Source organism: Eretmochelys imbricata, chromosome 3, assembly GCF_965152235.1.
Source record: "Eretmochelys imbricata isolate rEreImb1 chromosome 3, rEreImb1.hap1, whole genome shotgun sequence".
Taxonomy (NCBI): domain Eukaryota; kingdom Metazoa; phylum Chordata; order Testudines; family Cheloniidae; genus Eretmochelys; species Eretmochelys imbricata.
Genome location: NC_135574.1, coordinates 194,028,491 through 194,046,713, shown reverse-complemented (window position 1 = coordinate 194,046,713; position 18,223 = coordinate 194,028,491).

Sequence of the window (18,223 nt, the reverse complement as noted above, 5' to 3'; positions counted from 1 at the left end):
GGGAAGCCAACACTGAGACTGTCCATTCCCCTCCTCCATGTATTGAATCCCTCTTGTGTGTGGTCCCACCCAACCCTTGCAGGCTGTATGCATTTGGGTTAGGGAGGACACATCTCTTGTCCACTCCACACAGTTACAAAGCCCATGCTGCGATGATTCAGAGCATCATCTTCCTGGTCTCAACAGAACGCTTTTTGCGGGATGGCATGATATGGCCCTTTCAATTTAGTGAATTCATAGACTGGCTTGGCAAACTACAGTCTGAATACACAGTGCTCTGTTCTAACTCCATCCAACAACCTTGCAAACCTGATATGAAAAAATGAAAAGTTTTCTCCTTGAAGGAATTTTTTAAAAAGCGTTTCCTCTACTTCATAAGAAACATATTGTTTCTATTGAGGATTACAGCACAATTTTCTCCAGTTACTGTATTTTGGGAATCAATTCATCAAATGTGAAAACGTTCCCACCAGAAATCTGGGAACTGGTACAGCTCTTCACTCTGTTCCACCAAGGTTTAATTTTAATAATGTAGAATTTTTCGGCTGCCAAAGGTGACTTTTGAAAATGTTTTTTGCTCTGGATTTGTATCTCCATCTGTGCCAACGTAGAGGATTGTCATCCAAAATCTTGGTACCAGTAGCAATTGTGTAGTATCAAGTAGCACTCTTGGCAGCAGACACAATTAAAGCTTTTTTATTTCACTTAAAACTACATATTTATGCATATATGTATTTATTTATTTTAACAAGGCAAAATGTCTGCTCTTCTCTCTTTGTTACTTTCTCTAACGAATTAATGATTCTATTTTGCAGTTGTATGACAAATATGATCTGGTAGTCAGGTCCAACTCTCAACTTTTCTAAAGTTTGGGGGTGTTTGATATGTCTGACTTTGGCTTGGACCCTTGTCCTACCTAGAGGCAGTCTATTTTGATTTTTTCAGCATATTTTTCCTCTTCTGCATCTGCTGTTCATCTGGAAGCAAGTCCTGTCTCTTGTCTAATTGAAGAGGTGAACTGGTAAGAGTTAGACTATGATTTCTGCTCTCTGCTTGAGTGGCAGAAAAGAAGTAAATTGCCTCCAAAAAATGTAAGAGAGATTTGGCTTTCAAGACAGTGAAATTACCCAGTGCTAAATGAATCTCTCTCAAAATATTGAATGCCAAGGAAATAAACCACGAATAAATGGGGTAGTGGATTTCAGTGATCAGAAATCACCTTATTCAAAGACTGGTAAGTTTCCACCCTCAAAGTTTTTTCCATTTTCACTTTATTGACAATTAGACATGTGGCTGAGGGGAAAAATTCAGATCTGGATTCAGCTCTGCATTTCCAATACGTCTCTCCCTCTTTAAACTTTGGGACCAGTTATGCAAAGTTCTGAGTGCCTCATTCAAGGTATCTGAGAGCTCAGCACCACACAAGATTGGGCCTTTTGGTGAATACAAGCTTCTGGCCTGTCTTTCTTTCGGTTAATTTTTCAATATTACCGGACGATACAGTACTGTTTTCCTTGTCCTAGAAGTATATATTATTTTTTGGCTTAGTCATTAATAACTAGTGTAATTACAACTTGTTAGTGTGGATGTAAACTACAGAGGAATCTATTCTATGGATATTCATTAAATTCTATGCACATGTTGAAGCCAATCATGGAAGGTCTTCACACCAGCCCTCAAATTGTTTACCATTCCTTTATGTTAACAATGAAAATCTGACATTTTTTTTAAAAACGGATCAATATATTCCAGTTTCAAAGAATGGTGATAGCCATGGACTGAGTTCTAGAATGCTGACTGATTTCTAGTCAAATAAACAGTACAGAATTAAAGCTAGAACTTGTTCTATATAATTAGTACAGAAAAAGTTGCTCAAAATATATCATAGAGGCTAGTTCGTTGACCTAGTAGTAATGTTCGACACTGACATGTAGTGGGAGACCCAGATCAGTTTGCTGAACTTGTACACTTGAGTCTCCACAAGCAATGGGCCTGTAGCCCTAGCAGCATGTTCAACCCCTGAAATAGGTGGGTGTGGCATGAATTTTAGTCAGTGACTCTCTCTTTTGACCAGTTATGGATGGGAATATCACCAGGCTCTTGATGGAGCCTTGTCTGGTCCTACTCTGCTGGAAGGAAAGGCCTTGATGGTGGGTGGGTGAGTGAAAGGTAAAAATGGGGGATGTTAGGCTCTCAAGTGATTTTGCAGGAATGCATTTATAAAGGTGCATTTCATCCCAAAAGGTGGGTGTCAAAGTTCTTTGTAAACTATTGGACAGATCCTGAGTTAGTGTCCATCAGCATAGCTCCTTTGAAGTCAGTGGTGCTACATCCACTTACATCTGGTTCTGTGTAACTCCTGTACCAGTGAGATGCACCCACTGGTGCCTTAGATGGCAAAGATACTGAAGAAAGCTCCCTCCCTCTTGAGAAGCGCATGGGATTTTAATGTCCATACGCAGCAGACAGGACTTTGTTTTAAAGATTTCATCTGAAAGGCCCATGCACTGCACAGGAATCAAATTATTGACCACTTTGAGGTTCAGTCCTGGTGGTAATGCACAGAAACAGAGTTGCAGAAAAGAAGTATGATTTTTGAGGGGGGGCAGATAGAAGAGGGAACTTGTGAAACTAGCTGGGAGTTTTCAAACTTTTTGTCCTGTAAATTCAACCCAGTTTTCACCCCAAGAGTGATGACATTTAAAACAAAACAGCCACAGGGATTCTTCTACCTAAAAGGAAGCTTGTACTACAATCTGTGTGAAGGATATATGTCAGTGCTCTTCATAAACCTTGTCTAAGGCCCATTGAAGTCAATTGAAAAACTCTTGTTGAGCTCATGGGCTTTGGGTCAGATCCTGTGGATGAAATTCTGGCCCCGTTGACTTTAAAGGGGCCAAGATTTCATCCATTATGTAGTCTATGGTATTCTTTGCCCTCCCCTTCACTTTGGCCTCCTATTTTCAGTCTCCCTGTGCTTGTTTTTTTCCCACTCTACCTGCTCCATTTATCACCTTGTATTTTCCACAGTTGTATTGCCTTCTGAGTCATCTCTGATCCTTTAGTCAGCATCTTTCCTGAATGAAATCCAAACCCATTAACAATCAAGTGTGAGTCAAACTTTCACACTCCAAGGTTACAGATGGATGCAAAATTAGACAGAACAAGATTTTGCCTCACCAAAGAGACAATCCAATAACTGTAGTATGCCCAATAGCTCTCATTTACCCTATGGTCAATTAGACATACAAATGAAACCAACCAAACATTAAAATGTTCACAAGAATGGGACTAACGCAACAGTCTGTACACATGTGTAATCCCCATTGACATCAATTTGCATGCGAAGACCTCGCACTATGAGCCACAAAAACCTTCAATTTCCAGAACTGATCATAAATTAAAACACGTTCATACCTTTGTTGTAAAGGAATTCAAATCTCTGAGCTATGTCATTTGTTAGCACAGCCATACTAGACAGGTGAACCAGCACTGTACTCTTAGAACTTGATCCCTCAATAGGAATGTTGCGATTTGTTTCAATAGGTGTGGATTTGGGCCTACAGAAGCAAATCCAGCCCTCTATTTTACAGCTGTGAAAACCCCTGTGGTAGGAGAACCAGTATAGCTCAGGTATGCCAGAGGTGGGGCTGGGTAATGGAAGAGGCCCCTTGTGTGGCAGTGTACAGGGGGCAGAATGGGGTAGGGCATGGATAAGGTCAGGCAGAGCAACAGGATCCAATATTGTATGTATCTTCCTTTCATCCTCAAGGGAGATGGGGCACATAAGGGCTCCTGCTGGCTATTCCAGCAATAAGATGATGTTGCCTGTTTGAAGCAGCTCTGCAATTGCTCCATAGCTAAGGGAGGTAAGGAGAGTTAGGAGAGGGATTCTGCCTCATAACAGGATGCTGGCCCTTTAAGGGCAGCCATTCAGCGTGGTTGTAGGTGCAGTACTGCCAACCCCAAGAGTTAACAAAAGCCTAAGACAGAAACCAAAAATTCATGAGCTTCTCTAAAAAGAATAAATCATGGGGTTTTGATCTGCCTTCCGGTTCCTGATCTCCCCCTGCCACCCCAGTGTGGGGGAGGCAATTAGGGATTGAAAATTAAACCATAAACACATACAAAATGTGCACACAAATATGCAGGCCCCAGCTCCCCCTTCCCCTGCCACCTCATTCCCCTGTATGCCTGCTCCTTTCCCACCACTGACCAGAGCCCTCTCTCACCCTACAGTCCTCTCTTCACACAGACACCCCTAGCAGGCTATAGCAGGCTCCCATTTCCTCATCTCCCACCTGCCACCCTTACATCTCCTGTAGCTACCTCTAGCCTGCGGGGAAGGGGGAGACTTCAACTGGGCTCCAGCCTCCATTGATTCCCACCTCCTATGGTCTGGTGGGGTGAGGTCCCTGATGCGATGCTCAGAGGAGGGGCAGCTCCTCTGTGACCTGCCCTGCTGCAGGCCTCTGCTTAGAGCCCAGGGGGTTGCCAGGGGATGGCAGGTAGCTGTTGCTGCCAGCACAGGTGACACAGGCCTCTAGTGACAATAGGGGAAAACTGAGGCTGCTTAGGCAAAATTCCTGAGGTGGCACATTATATCGTAAGAGCCCTCCCTGAAGAGAGCCCAATATCATGATACAATAACATCGAAACACTCGAAAGTTGCCAGAGGGAGCATACGATGGCAATGGACAAGGCCCACTGGGAGAAGCAGGATATAGAAGTTTCATGTGCTCAGTATGAGGGAGAAGCCATTTGCCAGTAGATTCCTAGGCATAAAGATATCCAGGGTCTGAGTAATCCCCACATGAGGTTCCTGGAGCTGAGAGAGAGTTTGGGAAAAGGGCCTGTGGCAGAGCCAGAGTAGGAAGCAGCATCAAAAAGTACCTTTCTACAAACCACTAGCAGAAGATAATGGGCTAAAAGCATTTCTGCATTTGATTTATACCCTGGGCCATATCTACAATACCTTTAATGGGATTGCCAGGGTGCAAGAGTGATGAATTTGGCCCTCTGTCTATAAAATCTTCTAAAAGGGCATGAACATTTAAGTTCATCTTGTTTGCCAATGATGGTATTGAGCCTCCTTCCACTGAAGTCAATGGAAAAGCTCCTACTGACTTCAATGGGAGAAGGATTGGGCCCATTGCTAATAAAAAATGTACAGTATGAAAATCATTTCCATTATTAATAAAAGAAATTGTGGACGTTTCATCAGTTTCAAAACCTCTGTGCAATCATTATCCACAAAACCATCACTAAGAAAGCTGAACAGATGAAAAGGTGAAGGAACAGTCGGACTGTACAGGCAAACAGGGGCATTGAGAAATGCAAACCTCAGGCTCCTCGTGTCCTTATCCAAAGTACAAACTTTCCTGTCAGCAATAAATCAAGCAGTTTATGGAGCTGCAATATTTACACTCTAATTAAAATATCATAAAGCCAGACCCCTTCAGTTTGTAAAAAGAAGAACTCAGGATCTGCTACTGAAATGTGGCGTTAATCAGTAACTCCTAATGATCTGCTTCATGGCCTTAGAGGTTATACGCTTATTCAGCTACATATAGCAAACAAGATAATGAGAGAAAGTGGGTGAAGTGCAAGGGAATACGCTACAGTTAACACATGGCTCTGCTAACATTGTGCACTGTCTCTAGCCCTTTCCATATACACTTCACATTTTATTTTCTCATTTTTACAAGGCAATAGATGTATAATGTAGAGAGCTTGGTAATACATTACATAGAGAATAATCCTGAGATGCTTTCCGCATGTGTAAGTCCCAAAGAAGCCAAACACAACCAAGGAGAAACACCTGCTTTTACCTTTATATGGTCAGAGCTTATGTGCTATCCACATTTATGGAAAATGAGCCTTGAGAATCAGCGTTTCCATGTGAGTCTCTTTGACTTCATTAGGGAAACAGCTGATCTCTGAATCTGCCCATTTCTGCTAATGCAGTCGAGACGGGCTCTCCACAGAACAATGGGGAAATTAAAGCATATACAGGACCAAACAGCATAGAATATAAAAATTAGGAAACAATATGTCTTATGTTTAAAACAGTACTCCAGCTGCAACAAAATCAGTCCGAGCTCTGAGCTCTCTCCTGCCGAGATGCTAAATCACCTCCTTCCCCTGCCACATACAAAGTAGCAAAAGTCCCAAAAGGCTCTGCTGGTTTCCATATTCACCCCACAGTGCCAACAGTCCAAGCTCTTTGTGAAACCTTCCATTTTGCCTCCTCAACACAGAGAAAAGAGCCACAAATCCTCTCCTCAGCTACTAAACCGTCAGGGTTTTCTTTTTTCCCCATCTCATTTATAGTACCAAGACCTTCAACCTTCCCTACAAATGGTGTGATCTGACACCTTCTCAGATATGAAACCATTCACTGGTGACACAAGCCCAAATCACTCTCCCAGGTGGCAAATTATCACTTTTGGGTATTATTTACTTCAATATGCAATTTAATAATATTCCTTCTGGGCCAGATCCTCAGCTGGTGTAAAACAATTGGAACAATTTACTACAGGCCGTGGTGGATTCTCCATCACTGACAACTTTCTAAACGGATGTTTTTTCTAAAAGGAATTATTTTGGGGAAGTTCTATGGCCTGTGGGGTATAGGAAGTCAGACTATATGGTCACAAGGATCCCTTCTGGCCTTGGAATCTATGAATCTATGCAACCTACCATTTATCCCAACTGAGTATCTAATCCTCTATTTTTAAATATCTGTTCATGCCCTTCACCAGGCTACAGAAATGACAATATGTTGCAGATATCAATTATAATAGGTGATAGAAATCAAAGGGTCCTAATGCAGAATGTTTGGTCTAGCTCAACACACAAGATCCAGCTTATAGGAAAACCTCAGTATGTGTTGAATACTTTCAAAGAAGCCTCAGGCAGCTTCTAATCTTGTACCCATAAATTTGCATCTTCCATCAACTGTTGTTGAAACTAACAAAAATGTAGAATTGTGCTCACAGAAATAGTTAGATGTCTGCAGTCTATCATCTGCACCCACAATTTTTTAAGTGTTTAGTTGACCATGGGTGCAATACTGCAGGTGAAAAATTAGAGACATAAAAAAATCCCCACCCCCAAACCGTCAGTCTTTTATTTAAGTCTTTCAACCATTCAAAAAGAACCAAGAAGTCATTATTTTAAGTGGATATGAATTGTGTTATTTCTGTTACCAGTTATATGATGCTGTCCAGAATGTGTCATTAAAAGATCCAGCTAAATTATAGTTTTTGACTCATGTATTCCCAGTTCATATATTTCTGTAAGTATTTCAGATTCATAAGCATTAATGGGAGTCACAGGTGAGTATTTATATGAAAATAGACACTTGCAACAGCAATTATATGTCTTGGTTAATTATAACAATTACAAAAAATCTAGCCATTTCAGATAAGAGAATAAACAATTATTTTAAAAACTGACTCTGGAGAGAGAGCATGGTGTTATGCTAAGATATATAGCAGCATAAATAATGGAGACCTAACCGGTGGTGGGAGCAAATGTAACAGGTTCAGAGAGCCTTTAAAATTGTTGATGAGTGAATGTGTTTTACCTAATTTTAGAACTACTCAAACATGGTGGCTTGACCTCAACAGGCTATAAGGTCTGCATTCCATTTGCAGACATGATGCAAAAAGAGCTGAGGGGGAGAGAACAACTGTATGAAAAAATAAACAGTATTTAGCGCTCTGTCCTTCAGGTGCTGAACAGAGTTGGGTGAAATTTTTCCTCAAAACTTTTTTCAGTAAAAAAATGCTTTTTTTCACTAAACCAATTTTTTCACAGAAAATGTGGGCTTTCTGGGGTTGGGGTGTGGGGGAGGTTGTCAGAGAACTGAAAACCCTAAAAACAAAAGTTTTTAGCCACAACTGAACATTATTCATTTTTTCCCCAGTATTCAGCTGAAAATTTTTGGCCTGGTGTCTAAATTTTCTGTGGAAACCCCCTCCTTCATTTCTCACCCAGCTCTAGTGCAGGTACTTCCGGAAATACCCCATTTGTGCAACCATAGAACAAAATTGAGATGTATAGCTTTTGTGAACACACAAATACCACTGGAGAGGTTTGCAAAGCTTCCATTAGGCAAACCCATCTCTTAAAATAATGTGCTTTTATAACAGCCTTCTTCCCCTAAGAGAAGAATAGTGCTCTACTGCACTAGAAGTGTTTCTGCCAGATACTAAGACCATTTCTCCAGGTAACAATATACCAATGTACCGACCACACGTCATCCACATGCATCACTACAGTTTTTGGATTTGTCTCACACAGATATGCCCCACTCACTAGCCTTTCTGGATTTCACAAAGTAACCATGAGAGCTATTGTTCCAAACCATTTCCAAAGGGAGCAGTTGAATGACAGCCCATAAAATATAGGGGTTTCATTAATTTAAAATATGGCCTGGTTTGAACTGCCTGTTAGCAAATAACCATACTTACAATTTAATTCCATTTTGAGACTTGTGCTTTTACCATTTAAGCTACTGTTTATCTTAATGACAATCTCACAATAATCTGTACTTTGTTCTGATGGCCATGTTGCTTGTGCCAAAGACTAGTGACCTATTGAAGTAGGCATATTTTCCTATCACCTCCAGGTTTGGACAGGCTCAGGACAGCAACACTGGAAATAACCATGATCGATCTCTCTCTCTCTCTCTCTCTCTCTCTCTCCCTGTGTATGTGTGTGTGTCTGTGTGTGTTTAAAAGGACCAGTAATCAAAGCAACTTTCTTAAAAGTTCAGGCATTTTCTGTGATGCTGCTGTCTAATCAGCTACAAATGGTGCTTAAAACCCCCCACACATAACAAAAGTCTGTGTAAGTTTCTGCTGGAGTTTCTCAAAGCCAAAGCAGTCCTTTCTTGCTTTTAATGAAATTCCTTTCTATTTCTTCAGGTATGACTCCCCTTGGACATGCAGGGCATATTTTCTCCTTGAGTTAGGACAGCTTATGACAAATAATGATGAGGAATCAATAGACAGGAGGGAAATATTGGGTGAGAGGCTGAATGAATCTCAGAGATAAATTATTGACCACAGGCATGGCCCTCTCTCCTTTCTCTTATATGTTCGTATTCCATCTCACTAACAACCTGAAAGAAAATCAAATATTTTGTTTGGGGGCTTCACTAATATCAGCAACTTTTACTATCTTAATGGCATTTTTATTGATCTCAGCTTTAATGGGAGCTGTATATATTTGATGTTGGTCATTTAAAGTAGATGTGAGTAATAGACTTTCCCAGTGAGGATCATAAAGCAGCCCCTTGTCTGGCAACCGCGGGAAGCAAATAGAAGACAGCATTTAATCTACTGTTCTACTGCAGTTATCAGGGGCTGAGAGGGGAAAAAATAAAATGTAAAGGTTGGCTCCTTTTTTTTCCCGGTGCCGACTCTCAGGCACACTGGTCATCAGCAAACTAACAACAAAAGGCCATTGGCGCAATGACCTTGGCTGTGGCATCACGCACTAGAGGAAAGAAATGAAGCCATTAGACTGAGGCGGGAGAACAGGTTATAAATCAAGCCATTTCCAATAAGCTGCCGTAATGGTCATCCATCATTGCCAGCCACAGCGCACAGCAGACCATGGAGACATTGGAGCTGCTAAAGCTGAGACATAAACAATAATAATCCGGGCTTGATGTTTCAGCCCTTCAGGAAATTTAGGAACATTTGCTTTTCTTTTGTTTGTCAGAGGTGATATTTAAAGCATAAGATGTAATAAATAGAGGATAGTTGACATATCAGTACAGTTTACAAGCACTGCATTCTGGGTGTGATTAAAGGAGGCAGAGAGAGAAGTTGAATACCAAAAATATCCAGAGCTTCTTTGATACAGAATCCTCTTCCCAGCATGATAAATTTAACCTTTCAGGTACATTACACCCAATTTATTTTATTTTATTTGAAAACAAAGGTGAATTTCTTCACACATTTTCAAAACACTCACAGCACTAAGCAGTTCTTTTGGGCAGTGGAGGGAAAGTGATTAAAACCTGTAATTAGGTAACATGTGGGTAAGTGGCATTAGATATGCATGGACTGTACATTTTAATAACATTTTATTGATCATTTTTAGTGGCAGAACGTTACAGCAGATAAACTATTTATGACAAACATCTCAGGGATAAAAAATATATATACATGTGCAAACAATTTTTAAAAACCAAACAAATAGGCTTCCAAATTTACACAGGAACCAGGTCAAATAATTTGGGGAAAATAATTATATACTGGTCAATCTTTTGCTATAAACAGGAGTACCGCTTTTGAGCCTTAATGTACATTATAGACATCAACATTTTTCTCCTGCTAATGTTCACAATTTACTTTGGTGCTATGGAATAAGAAAATTCTACAGTGTGCAATTTGTTAATTTATATGTTCCCACCTTGTTACAAGGCACTGTATACTCTATTTTGCTTTATTAAACTGAAAGACACCCATGTTCAACATGTCCTACTTTCCATTCTAGCAAAGAGAAACATTATGCCCTTATGATTTGGGGTGGGGATTTGCAGGACAGGAGTGCACCTCTAGAGGCATACGAAGGAGCCAGTAATGGCATTCAGCAGTCCATTTCATGACAGGATGTAGGAAGACCCTATGTGGTGATACTGAGCAGCACATGATGGTTTTAATTAGTCTGCGAACTGGACAAACTACAGAGACCTACACGGTTTTATCTGTATCCAGTGTATTACAAGTTTCATAGACCCATAGGCTGAAATCCTAGCCTCATGGAAGTCAATGGAAGTTTTGCCGTTGACTTCAGTGCGGACCCAGGTTTCACCCATAGACTCTAAGGCAGAAAAAAGTATTAGGATCTTCTAGTCCGACACAAGAGATGGAATTTCACCAAGCAATTCCTGCATCAAGCCCATAGTCTCTTTGTGCATGAGAGATACAGTGGACTCCAGAGCCAGCTATCCTGACGGCAATGCATTCTGCAGCACTTCTTACATCTGTCCCAAAAAAGGAGGAGCATCTGCTCCAACACTGCTAGTTGCTGATAACAGGGGGGGGTAGAGTCTGGCTAAAAATGCTCCTTTGAGAGTGTTTAGCATCATCACTGCCGTGAGCAGAGCCCATGCCAAGTACACAAAGGAGCTTTCTGTCCATATGCCTACCTTCTCCTGCCTAGCTGTGATGAGAAAGAGCCTCTCTGTGCCCTCTCCTTCCTGTAATGCAACTGCACAAGGCATCCCAGAATGTTATCCTTATACTGTAAACTATCATACCTGGTTTAAAAATATATTACAGGACATTAATACAAACGGAGGGCTTGGGAGAATTTTATAATCCACAAGAGATGACAGTCATAGGTTATGATGTCATTCAAAACCACTTGATAATATAGAGTATTAGCTTGCAATATTCCAAAAGCAGCTATTAAACTAAATGTAGATGAGGAACATGTTGCTACAACACCACAAAATATTGTGAAGAGCAGTTCTCAGGAATATACTGCCTCAAACCCATTTAGTTAGTGACTGTGTATTATTCATTATGCTCAAATGCGGGGAGAAAAAAATCAAATACGTCAGTCCTTTGGAGGTGCTTATGCTGAGGATTTAATACAAAATCATGAAGATGAGAAAAATAAAAAAGAGAGAGAAGCCAATCAAACAGTGAGGTAATCCAGCAAAAAAAAAAAAAAAATGATCTATGTAAACGACAACAATTCTAGACAGAAATAAATCAGTTGCAGCCATTTAAGGGAATTTGGTTGCATTAACTTTCTTTTTATACTAAACTTACAAGCAATAAAAAGAGAAAACGTAAACACCCATTCCTACACTTTTGTAAATCACCATTCTCAAAACAGAGTGCTTTAATTACAATTCCAGATCAGGGTATGGCTGGGTGGCGTGATATACTGGAGATCGATATCAGCAAAAATAATTTTTCCCCCACTGAAAAAATGATACTATCAATGACATTTGTTAAGACCTATTAAAATTGCCAAATGTAAATGTTTTTGTAGGATGCTTAATCTGAGATATTTATTCATTTTGGTTCCAGGTAAAGGTATATCAGTTACCAGAACTGTGACGGTGATATTTTATTATTTTACATAGTGCTCTATTGCAATAGGGTGTTGTGCAGTGCTTGATCTGTGCCAAATATATACATGCCCTGAAGAATCTAACAGAATAAAGAATATACAGTAGTATATTCCCACACAGCTCATATTCAGAGTGGGATTTGGCCTGTGTAATGGGAATGCTTCATTAATTTGGTGTGTTTGGGAAAAGGCCTGGATGAATCCTACCAAATGCAAGATGATTAATTTAAGAATCAGATTTCTGACATCAACCTCTTGGGTAAAGCAGGATACTGTCCATCCAGAGCGTGATACAAAGACCATTGAAATCAGTGGAAAGACTTCCATTATCATCAAAGGGCTTTGCAAGAAGACCCCCGTCACTAGTTTAGGGGCACAATCAATGCTCCTTGCTCAGGCAAAATTCCCACTGGGCCAAATCCTGCTCTGAGACACAGCTATGATCTCAACAGCCCAGTTTGTTGTTTAAGGTTTGGTATGGCACACCACTAAATCCTCATTCTCAGCACACCGTGGCAGCCTGACATGAGCTGGCCAAGAACTTTTGGCTGGCATGCATTTTTTATGGTTCGTCTAAATATTCTTTTATAGTTAAACATTTGAACATGTTTTAATACAGATGTAATAGATTGTTTTCTCATGAGCTGCTGTTTAAATACTCATTTATAATAAATATTTATAAATAAAATATTAATTGCTTAAAATGACATTTTAATGTGGTGCTAAGCGTCCAAGGAATGCTATGCTACATGAAGTAATCTCTGCTTGGGATTTGTGAACTCGGAGGCAGTGATGCCATCAAGTTAGAGTGCTATGAATAATATCTGCCTCAGGAACCTTCAGAGAGAGTTCATGGGTACAGTAAAAGTAGTGAGTAACAAGGCTGCGCTGAGGGAGAGTATTCCCCTATCTTTAAGGCTGTAGAAATGAGTGATGATAGGGATCTGAAGAGCAAATTGCATTCAGAGATTGATAGGCTTATAGGACTATAGTTGGTTGGATTAGAAATCAGGATTCTGGTGGCAATGTAAAGATAAAGAGGAGGACAACTTGCCAAGATATTTACTAATACCATTTCTTTTTTGTATATGCTGTATGTCAACATCCATGGGGGGGGGGAGGCTTTTTTTTACGAATTTGAGTCTAAAGAAATTCACCCAGTAATTTATATTTTTATTCTTTACTTCCTCTCCTAGACTGTGCAGGGTTGCTGTATTTCAGCCCAGAGGCAGGTGCACTTTACTCTTGAGAGAAGTGATTACAGTGTATATAGTGAAGTAAGGGTATGTCTTCACTACCCGCCGGATCGTCGGACAGCGATCAATCCAGTGGGGATCGATTTATCGCGTCTAGTCTAGGCGCGATAAATCGATCCTTGAGCGCTCTCCTGTCGACTCCTGTACTCCAGCTCCACGAGAGCTGCAGGCAGAGTCGATGGAGGAACGGCAGCAGTCGACTCCCCGTAGTGAAGACACCACGCTAAGTCAGTCTAAGTGCGTTGACTTCAGCTACGTTATTCACATAGCTGAAGTTGTGTAACTTCGATCGATCCCCCTCCCCACTCCCCAGTGTAGACCAGGGCTAAGAGAAGCATTTTGGGATCCTTTGAGATAAAAAGTACCATATAAACACAATTCATTATTATTATTACTTTGATTATATTGGTATATTATGGATGGGATTTTTAAAAGCACTCATTGTTGGCCTAACTCCAAACGTCAGTGGGAGCAATGTCAGACGAAGCCTGAGTGCTTTTGAAAATCCATCTTATACATGTTGTGTGCCTATCAATGTATTTGGGTATACAGATGTACAATATTTTTGCAGGAGCTCTGCATACTTTTAGAATCCAGTGTTATTATTGAAAAAAAAGATACAAATAAAACCCTTCCATCACATCACGCCAGTTTTCATCAACGGTGTTCTGGAAACCTACACCCCAGAATTTCAGCTCTAGGCCACTGTTGGAAATTGACCTTGTGTACATCTGTCTACAAAATATATTTGTATTTCTTTGGTTCAGCCTTGGTGATAACTGAAAAGGTCATCTGTTGCAAGAAACTTGTATGACTGCATTATGAAAAAGTGTTAAGGCTGCACAATAATACTACTCCATGCTCATGACAGCCAGAGGAAAGTGCTGCATTTAGATCCAAATGACAAGTGGGCTGAGGTCCACAATGCACCTTCAAAAGGTGCCAGTGTCAATTACCTTGGAGCATCTCTGACAGTTTCTGACAGGCCCGTGAGAAAGTACCATATTTAATCTATTTAAAACTAGACTGGACAAAGCACTTGAGAATATAGCGTAGGGAGAAAAAATCCTACATTGACAGGGGGACATATGAGATGACCTAATACAGAAGGACATTTCCATCTCTAATTTTCATCATTCTCTGATATGATTCCATAATTAATACGCTTGAGGAAAGTTCTGAATACTTATTCGGGTGCGATATGCACAATCAAGATAAACAATATAATTTGCAGATGGAGTTAGTTGTGTCGAAGGGAAAGCACATAAGAATGAATCATTTTTTTTTTAAATAGAGGATAAACATTTTGTTATTTCCTCCTTGAGGATCTTTGTCTCCAGGTGCTTCTTTATAGTATTTGTTAAGCTTGGAGGAGAAAGGGTTTATATATTAAATAATATTAAATTCTTGGCTGAATACTGTAAGGTGACAGCTAAAGCAGGAAAGTTCCCAATATTTTGGACCAAACTTTCCAAGCTGGCCTCCAAAACTGAACCTATTTATCTGCGATGACCATCTGCACCTGTCGCCAAGCATTTTCATCCAGTAACTAAGCAGGTGAGGCCCAAATTGAAGAAGCTACTTAAGCATGTGGCCAACTTGAAGAATGTGAATTGTCCCATTGATTTCAACGGGATGACTCACATGTTTAAAGTTGGCCACATGCTTAAGTATCATGTCGAATTGCGGCCTGTATGCACTGGCAAAGAACTTACATGCTGAATTGCCAAAGCTTACAGCCTACTGTTGAAAGTACAGCCTTTCAGCCTACATTCATCCCTGGTGTAAGCCCCTTTGACCTCAATGGGGTTAATCCAGGGATTAATTTGGCCTTTTGGGTTTAAATTTCATTAAGGTCTATGGCATTTTAGATTGCTGGTAGGTTTGGAGATATATATAGACCAGCAAATTAGCATTTGGGTAACCAGGTCAGTTAAATTCCACTTACTAAGTAGTAACATCTTTCAGCACATCTTGCTACTTGACAAACCTATTGCTAGTGACAAGAAACCACATCATTATATGTGGTCATCTGCAAACCTCAAGGAGGATCTCTGGGATGAGGAAATTGCGGCTTAAAGGAGTGTCATCGACTGCAGGCTGAGTAGTTTCTCTCCTTTTATACACTTCATGCATGCATTCTGCGGTCAGGAATTCTTTACTCCTCAATAGTATGTAAAAAGGAGTTTGCTTATTGGCATGTGTTTTTTAGAGGAATGTGATTAGAGACAAATAGCTGATATTCTGAAGCATTTATATTTAATTAAACACTTTCAAAACACACCAGAATAACAAATACTTAATTCCCCATGGTAAGTGTCCTCTTCAGAGACCCCTTGCTTTAGGCCTTCTCACTACAAGTAGCTACAATTCCCACCTGCATGAATTTAGACTAGGAAACTGAGCTATTGACCTCCCTACCCACTTCCATACTGTGCCAGACTTCTCTCTCCCTTCCTCCAATGGCTGGTCAGAAAACAACAATACATTTGCATGAAAAAGCTTTAGACTCAACATTTGTTTTTGTTCTGCATTGGCCTGAAAACTAGACCTTCTGATAAGAGATCAGATGAGAGCCACCCTAGAACAGCCAATAGCCCAGTGGTTAGTGCACTCAGATGGGACATGCAAAACCCACGTTCAAGCCCCTACTCTGAAGCAACAACTTGAACCCAGGACTCCCACAGCCCTAGCCACCTGGTTACTCTAGGGGGGTTCTCTCTCTTGGTTTGACCAGGAATTCCATCCTGGACCTGAGAAAGTCTCATCAAAATAGCTACATTTCCACAAAAAAGTTTATATTTTGATCATTTCCAACAGAAAAAACATATTGTGAAAAAATTCCCAATTAGTTCTCCTTCCCACCCCTTTCCAGAGCCTGGCATTGAGTGCTAAGGATACTAATTGGAGTTGCCAAACATGTACATCCACTTCACAATAAACAAACTCACAACTGGCACCTCTTTTGGCCATCTCAACATATGACAACATATGGGCATAGAAACTGAAATACCTCTATCCCCCTAAATAAAAAAAAAAAGGTGGAGATCAACTGGCAGATTAATGTAGTAAGAATGTTAGGAGCTCCCACTCCCTTTGCTGACAATGCCACACTTACTTGTGATTTAAAAGACTTGGGTTTTCAGAGGAGCGGGTGAAAAAAATTCAAAATTCAGAATTTCAATGAAAAATTTCAGCTATATTTTGAAGAAAAAAGGGAAAGGATCATTCCAGTTTTGCAATTTTTTTTCCTTTTGATCTATTCTCATTTCTAGTAATTAGACTTTATTGTGTCATGGAAAGATCATCCAAAAATATAATTACTGGGTTTTTTAAAAAAATCTACTCAACTGTAGTTATCTTATTTTGCATCGTGCTATTTTTGCATGAAGAGAATACTGCTAAGAGAGTCTGTTTAGAGCTGTCGAGTTGTAGAGAATTTTCTTTGAGAACAGACATGAACATAGATTTAGCAGGTTTGCCTTTGCTACTTAGAGTTCTGACACATTGTCTTTGTGAAAGTTCTTTTGAAAACCAGACTACCTAAGCAAAACTCACTAAAAGGGAAGTATTTTTTAAGGTGTGATTTTAATCTTGAGCTTGGGACATCCATAGCCTTTTCTGTAATCTAGCTGTAATTCACAGATTCTGTCTTTTTACTCTAATTTGCACATAGCTCCAAAAGGCAAACTACCTCTGACTGTATAGTTTCACCTGCAGCTCCTTTCTATTTTTGCTTTCCATATGCCTTTTAATTTGTGTCTTTCTTCCTCTCTACTCCTTAAATCCAATTCGTGCTCTGAGTCCTTAAAGGAAAGAAGAAAGCCACCCAGATACCATGGTGAGGAGTGACCTTATAAAATCGTAGATAAATAGACAGGAACACTGTTATGTTTTCCCCACACTGTTAGAGTGCACTTTGAAAACTTTTGTTCAACAAATAAAAGAAAACCTTTCAAACATGACATTGGCCCAGTCTTGCTCCCACTAAAGTAGCCAGGAACAGGATTTGGCTCCTTATGTGCCTCCACCTAATGAGGAATTAGTTAATGAAAAAGTATCAATACAGTAGACATTTGCTCAGCAAGTTAAATGATACTATGAAAGCACAAGGCACTGTGGTTGATAAGAATTCTTTGGAAGCTCAGAATTGTATTCCTTACCAACAGATTCTCCTTTCCCCCGCATCACATGTGCACATTTGTTTGTTATTGGAGAGCTGCTTATGAATACAGCGCTCATTATATTGACTTTTACATGCTTATACTCTGACCCATGCTTACCTGACCGAAGGGTTACAATATTTTTTCCAGAAAGAGGGTAGTAAGGATTTGCTTTAAAAGAAAAACCTACACACAATCAGTTTAAGCACGTCTAACTTTACGTCTGTGAGTAATCACATATGCTTAAGAGCCTTGCTAAACTGTGGCTGTAATGGAGGATGTGGACAGTTCAAAAGGATATCAGAAAATATAAACATATGTGTTGACTACGTCTAAATCTGACAGTGTGCCTTTAAATCTCACCTACAGTGTGTGGTAGTAATTTTGTGTTCATGCAAATTAGGTCAACCACCAATGGGGGAGAAAAATCTATATGAACCATCTTCTGGGGATAAGAACAGGATATTGCAGCTCTCATTCTTTCTGAATCGGTGCAGCCACATCACCCATGCTGAGTGTTGAAGAGGAAGGCATCCAATCAACCGGGACACAACATCAAAGACACAGTGTGTTACAGCCCAGTGAGAGCAACAACAACCAAAAAAGAAAAGAAAAAGAAAGAAAGAATCCAACCTATTTTAATTTGGAAGGACACAGGCACCCTGGTGTAGAGGGAGTGTAGTGTGGCTATTC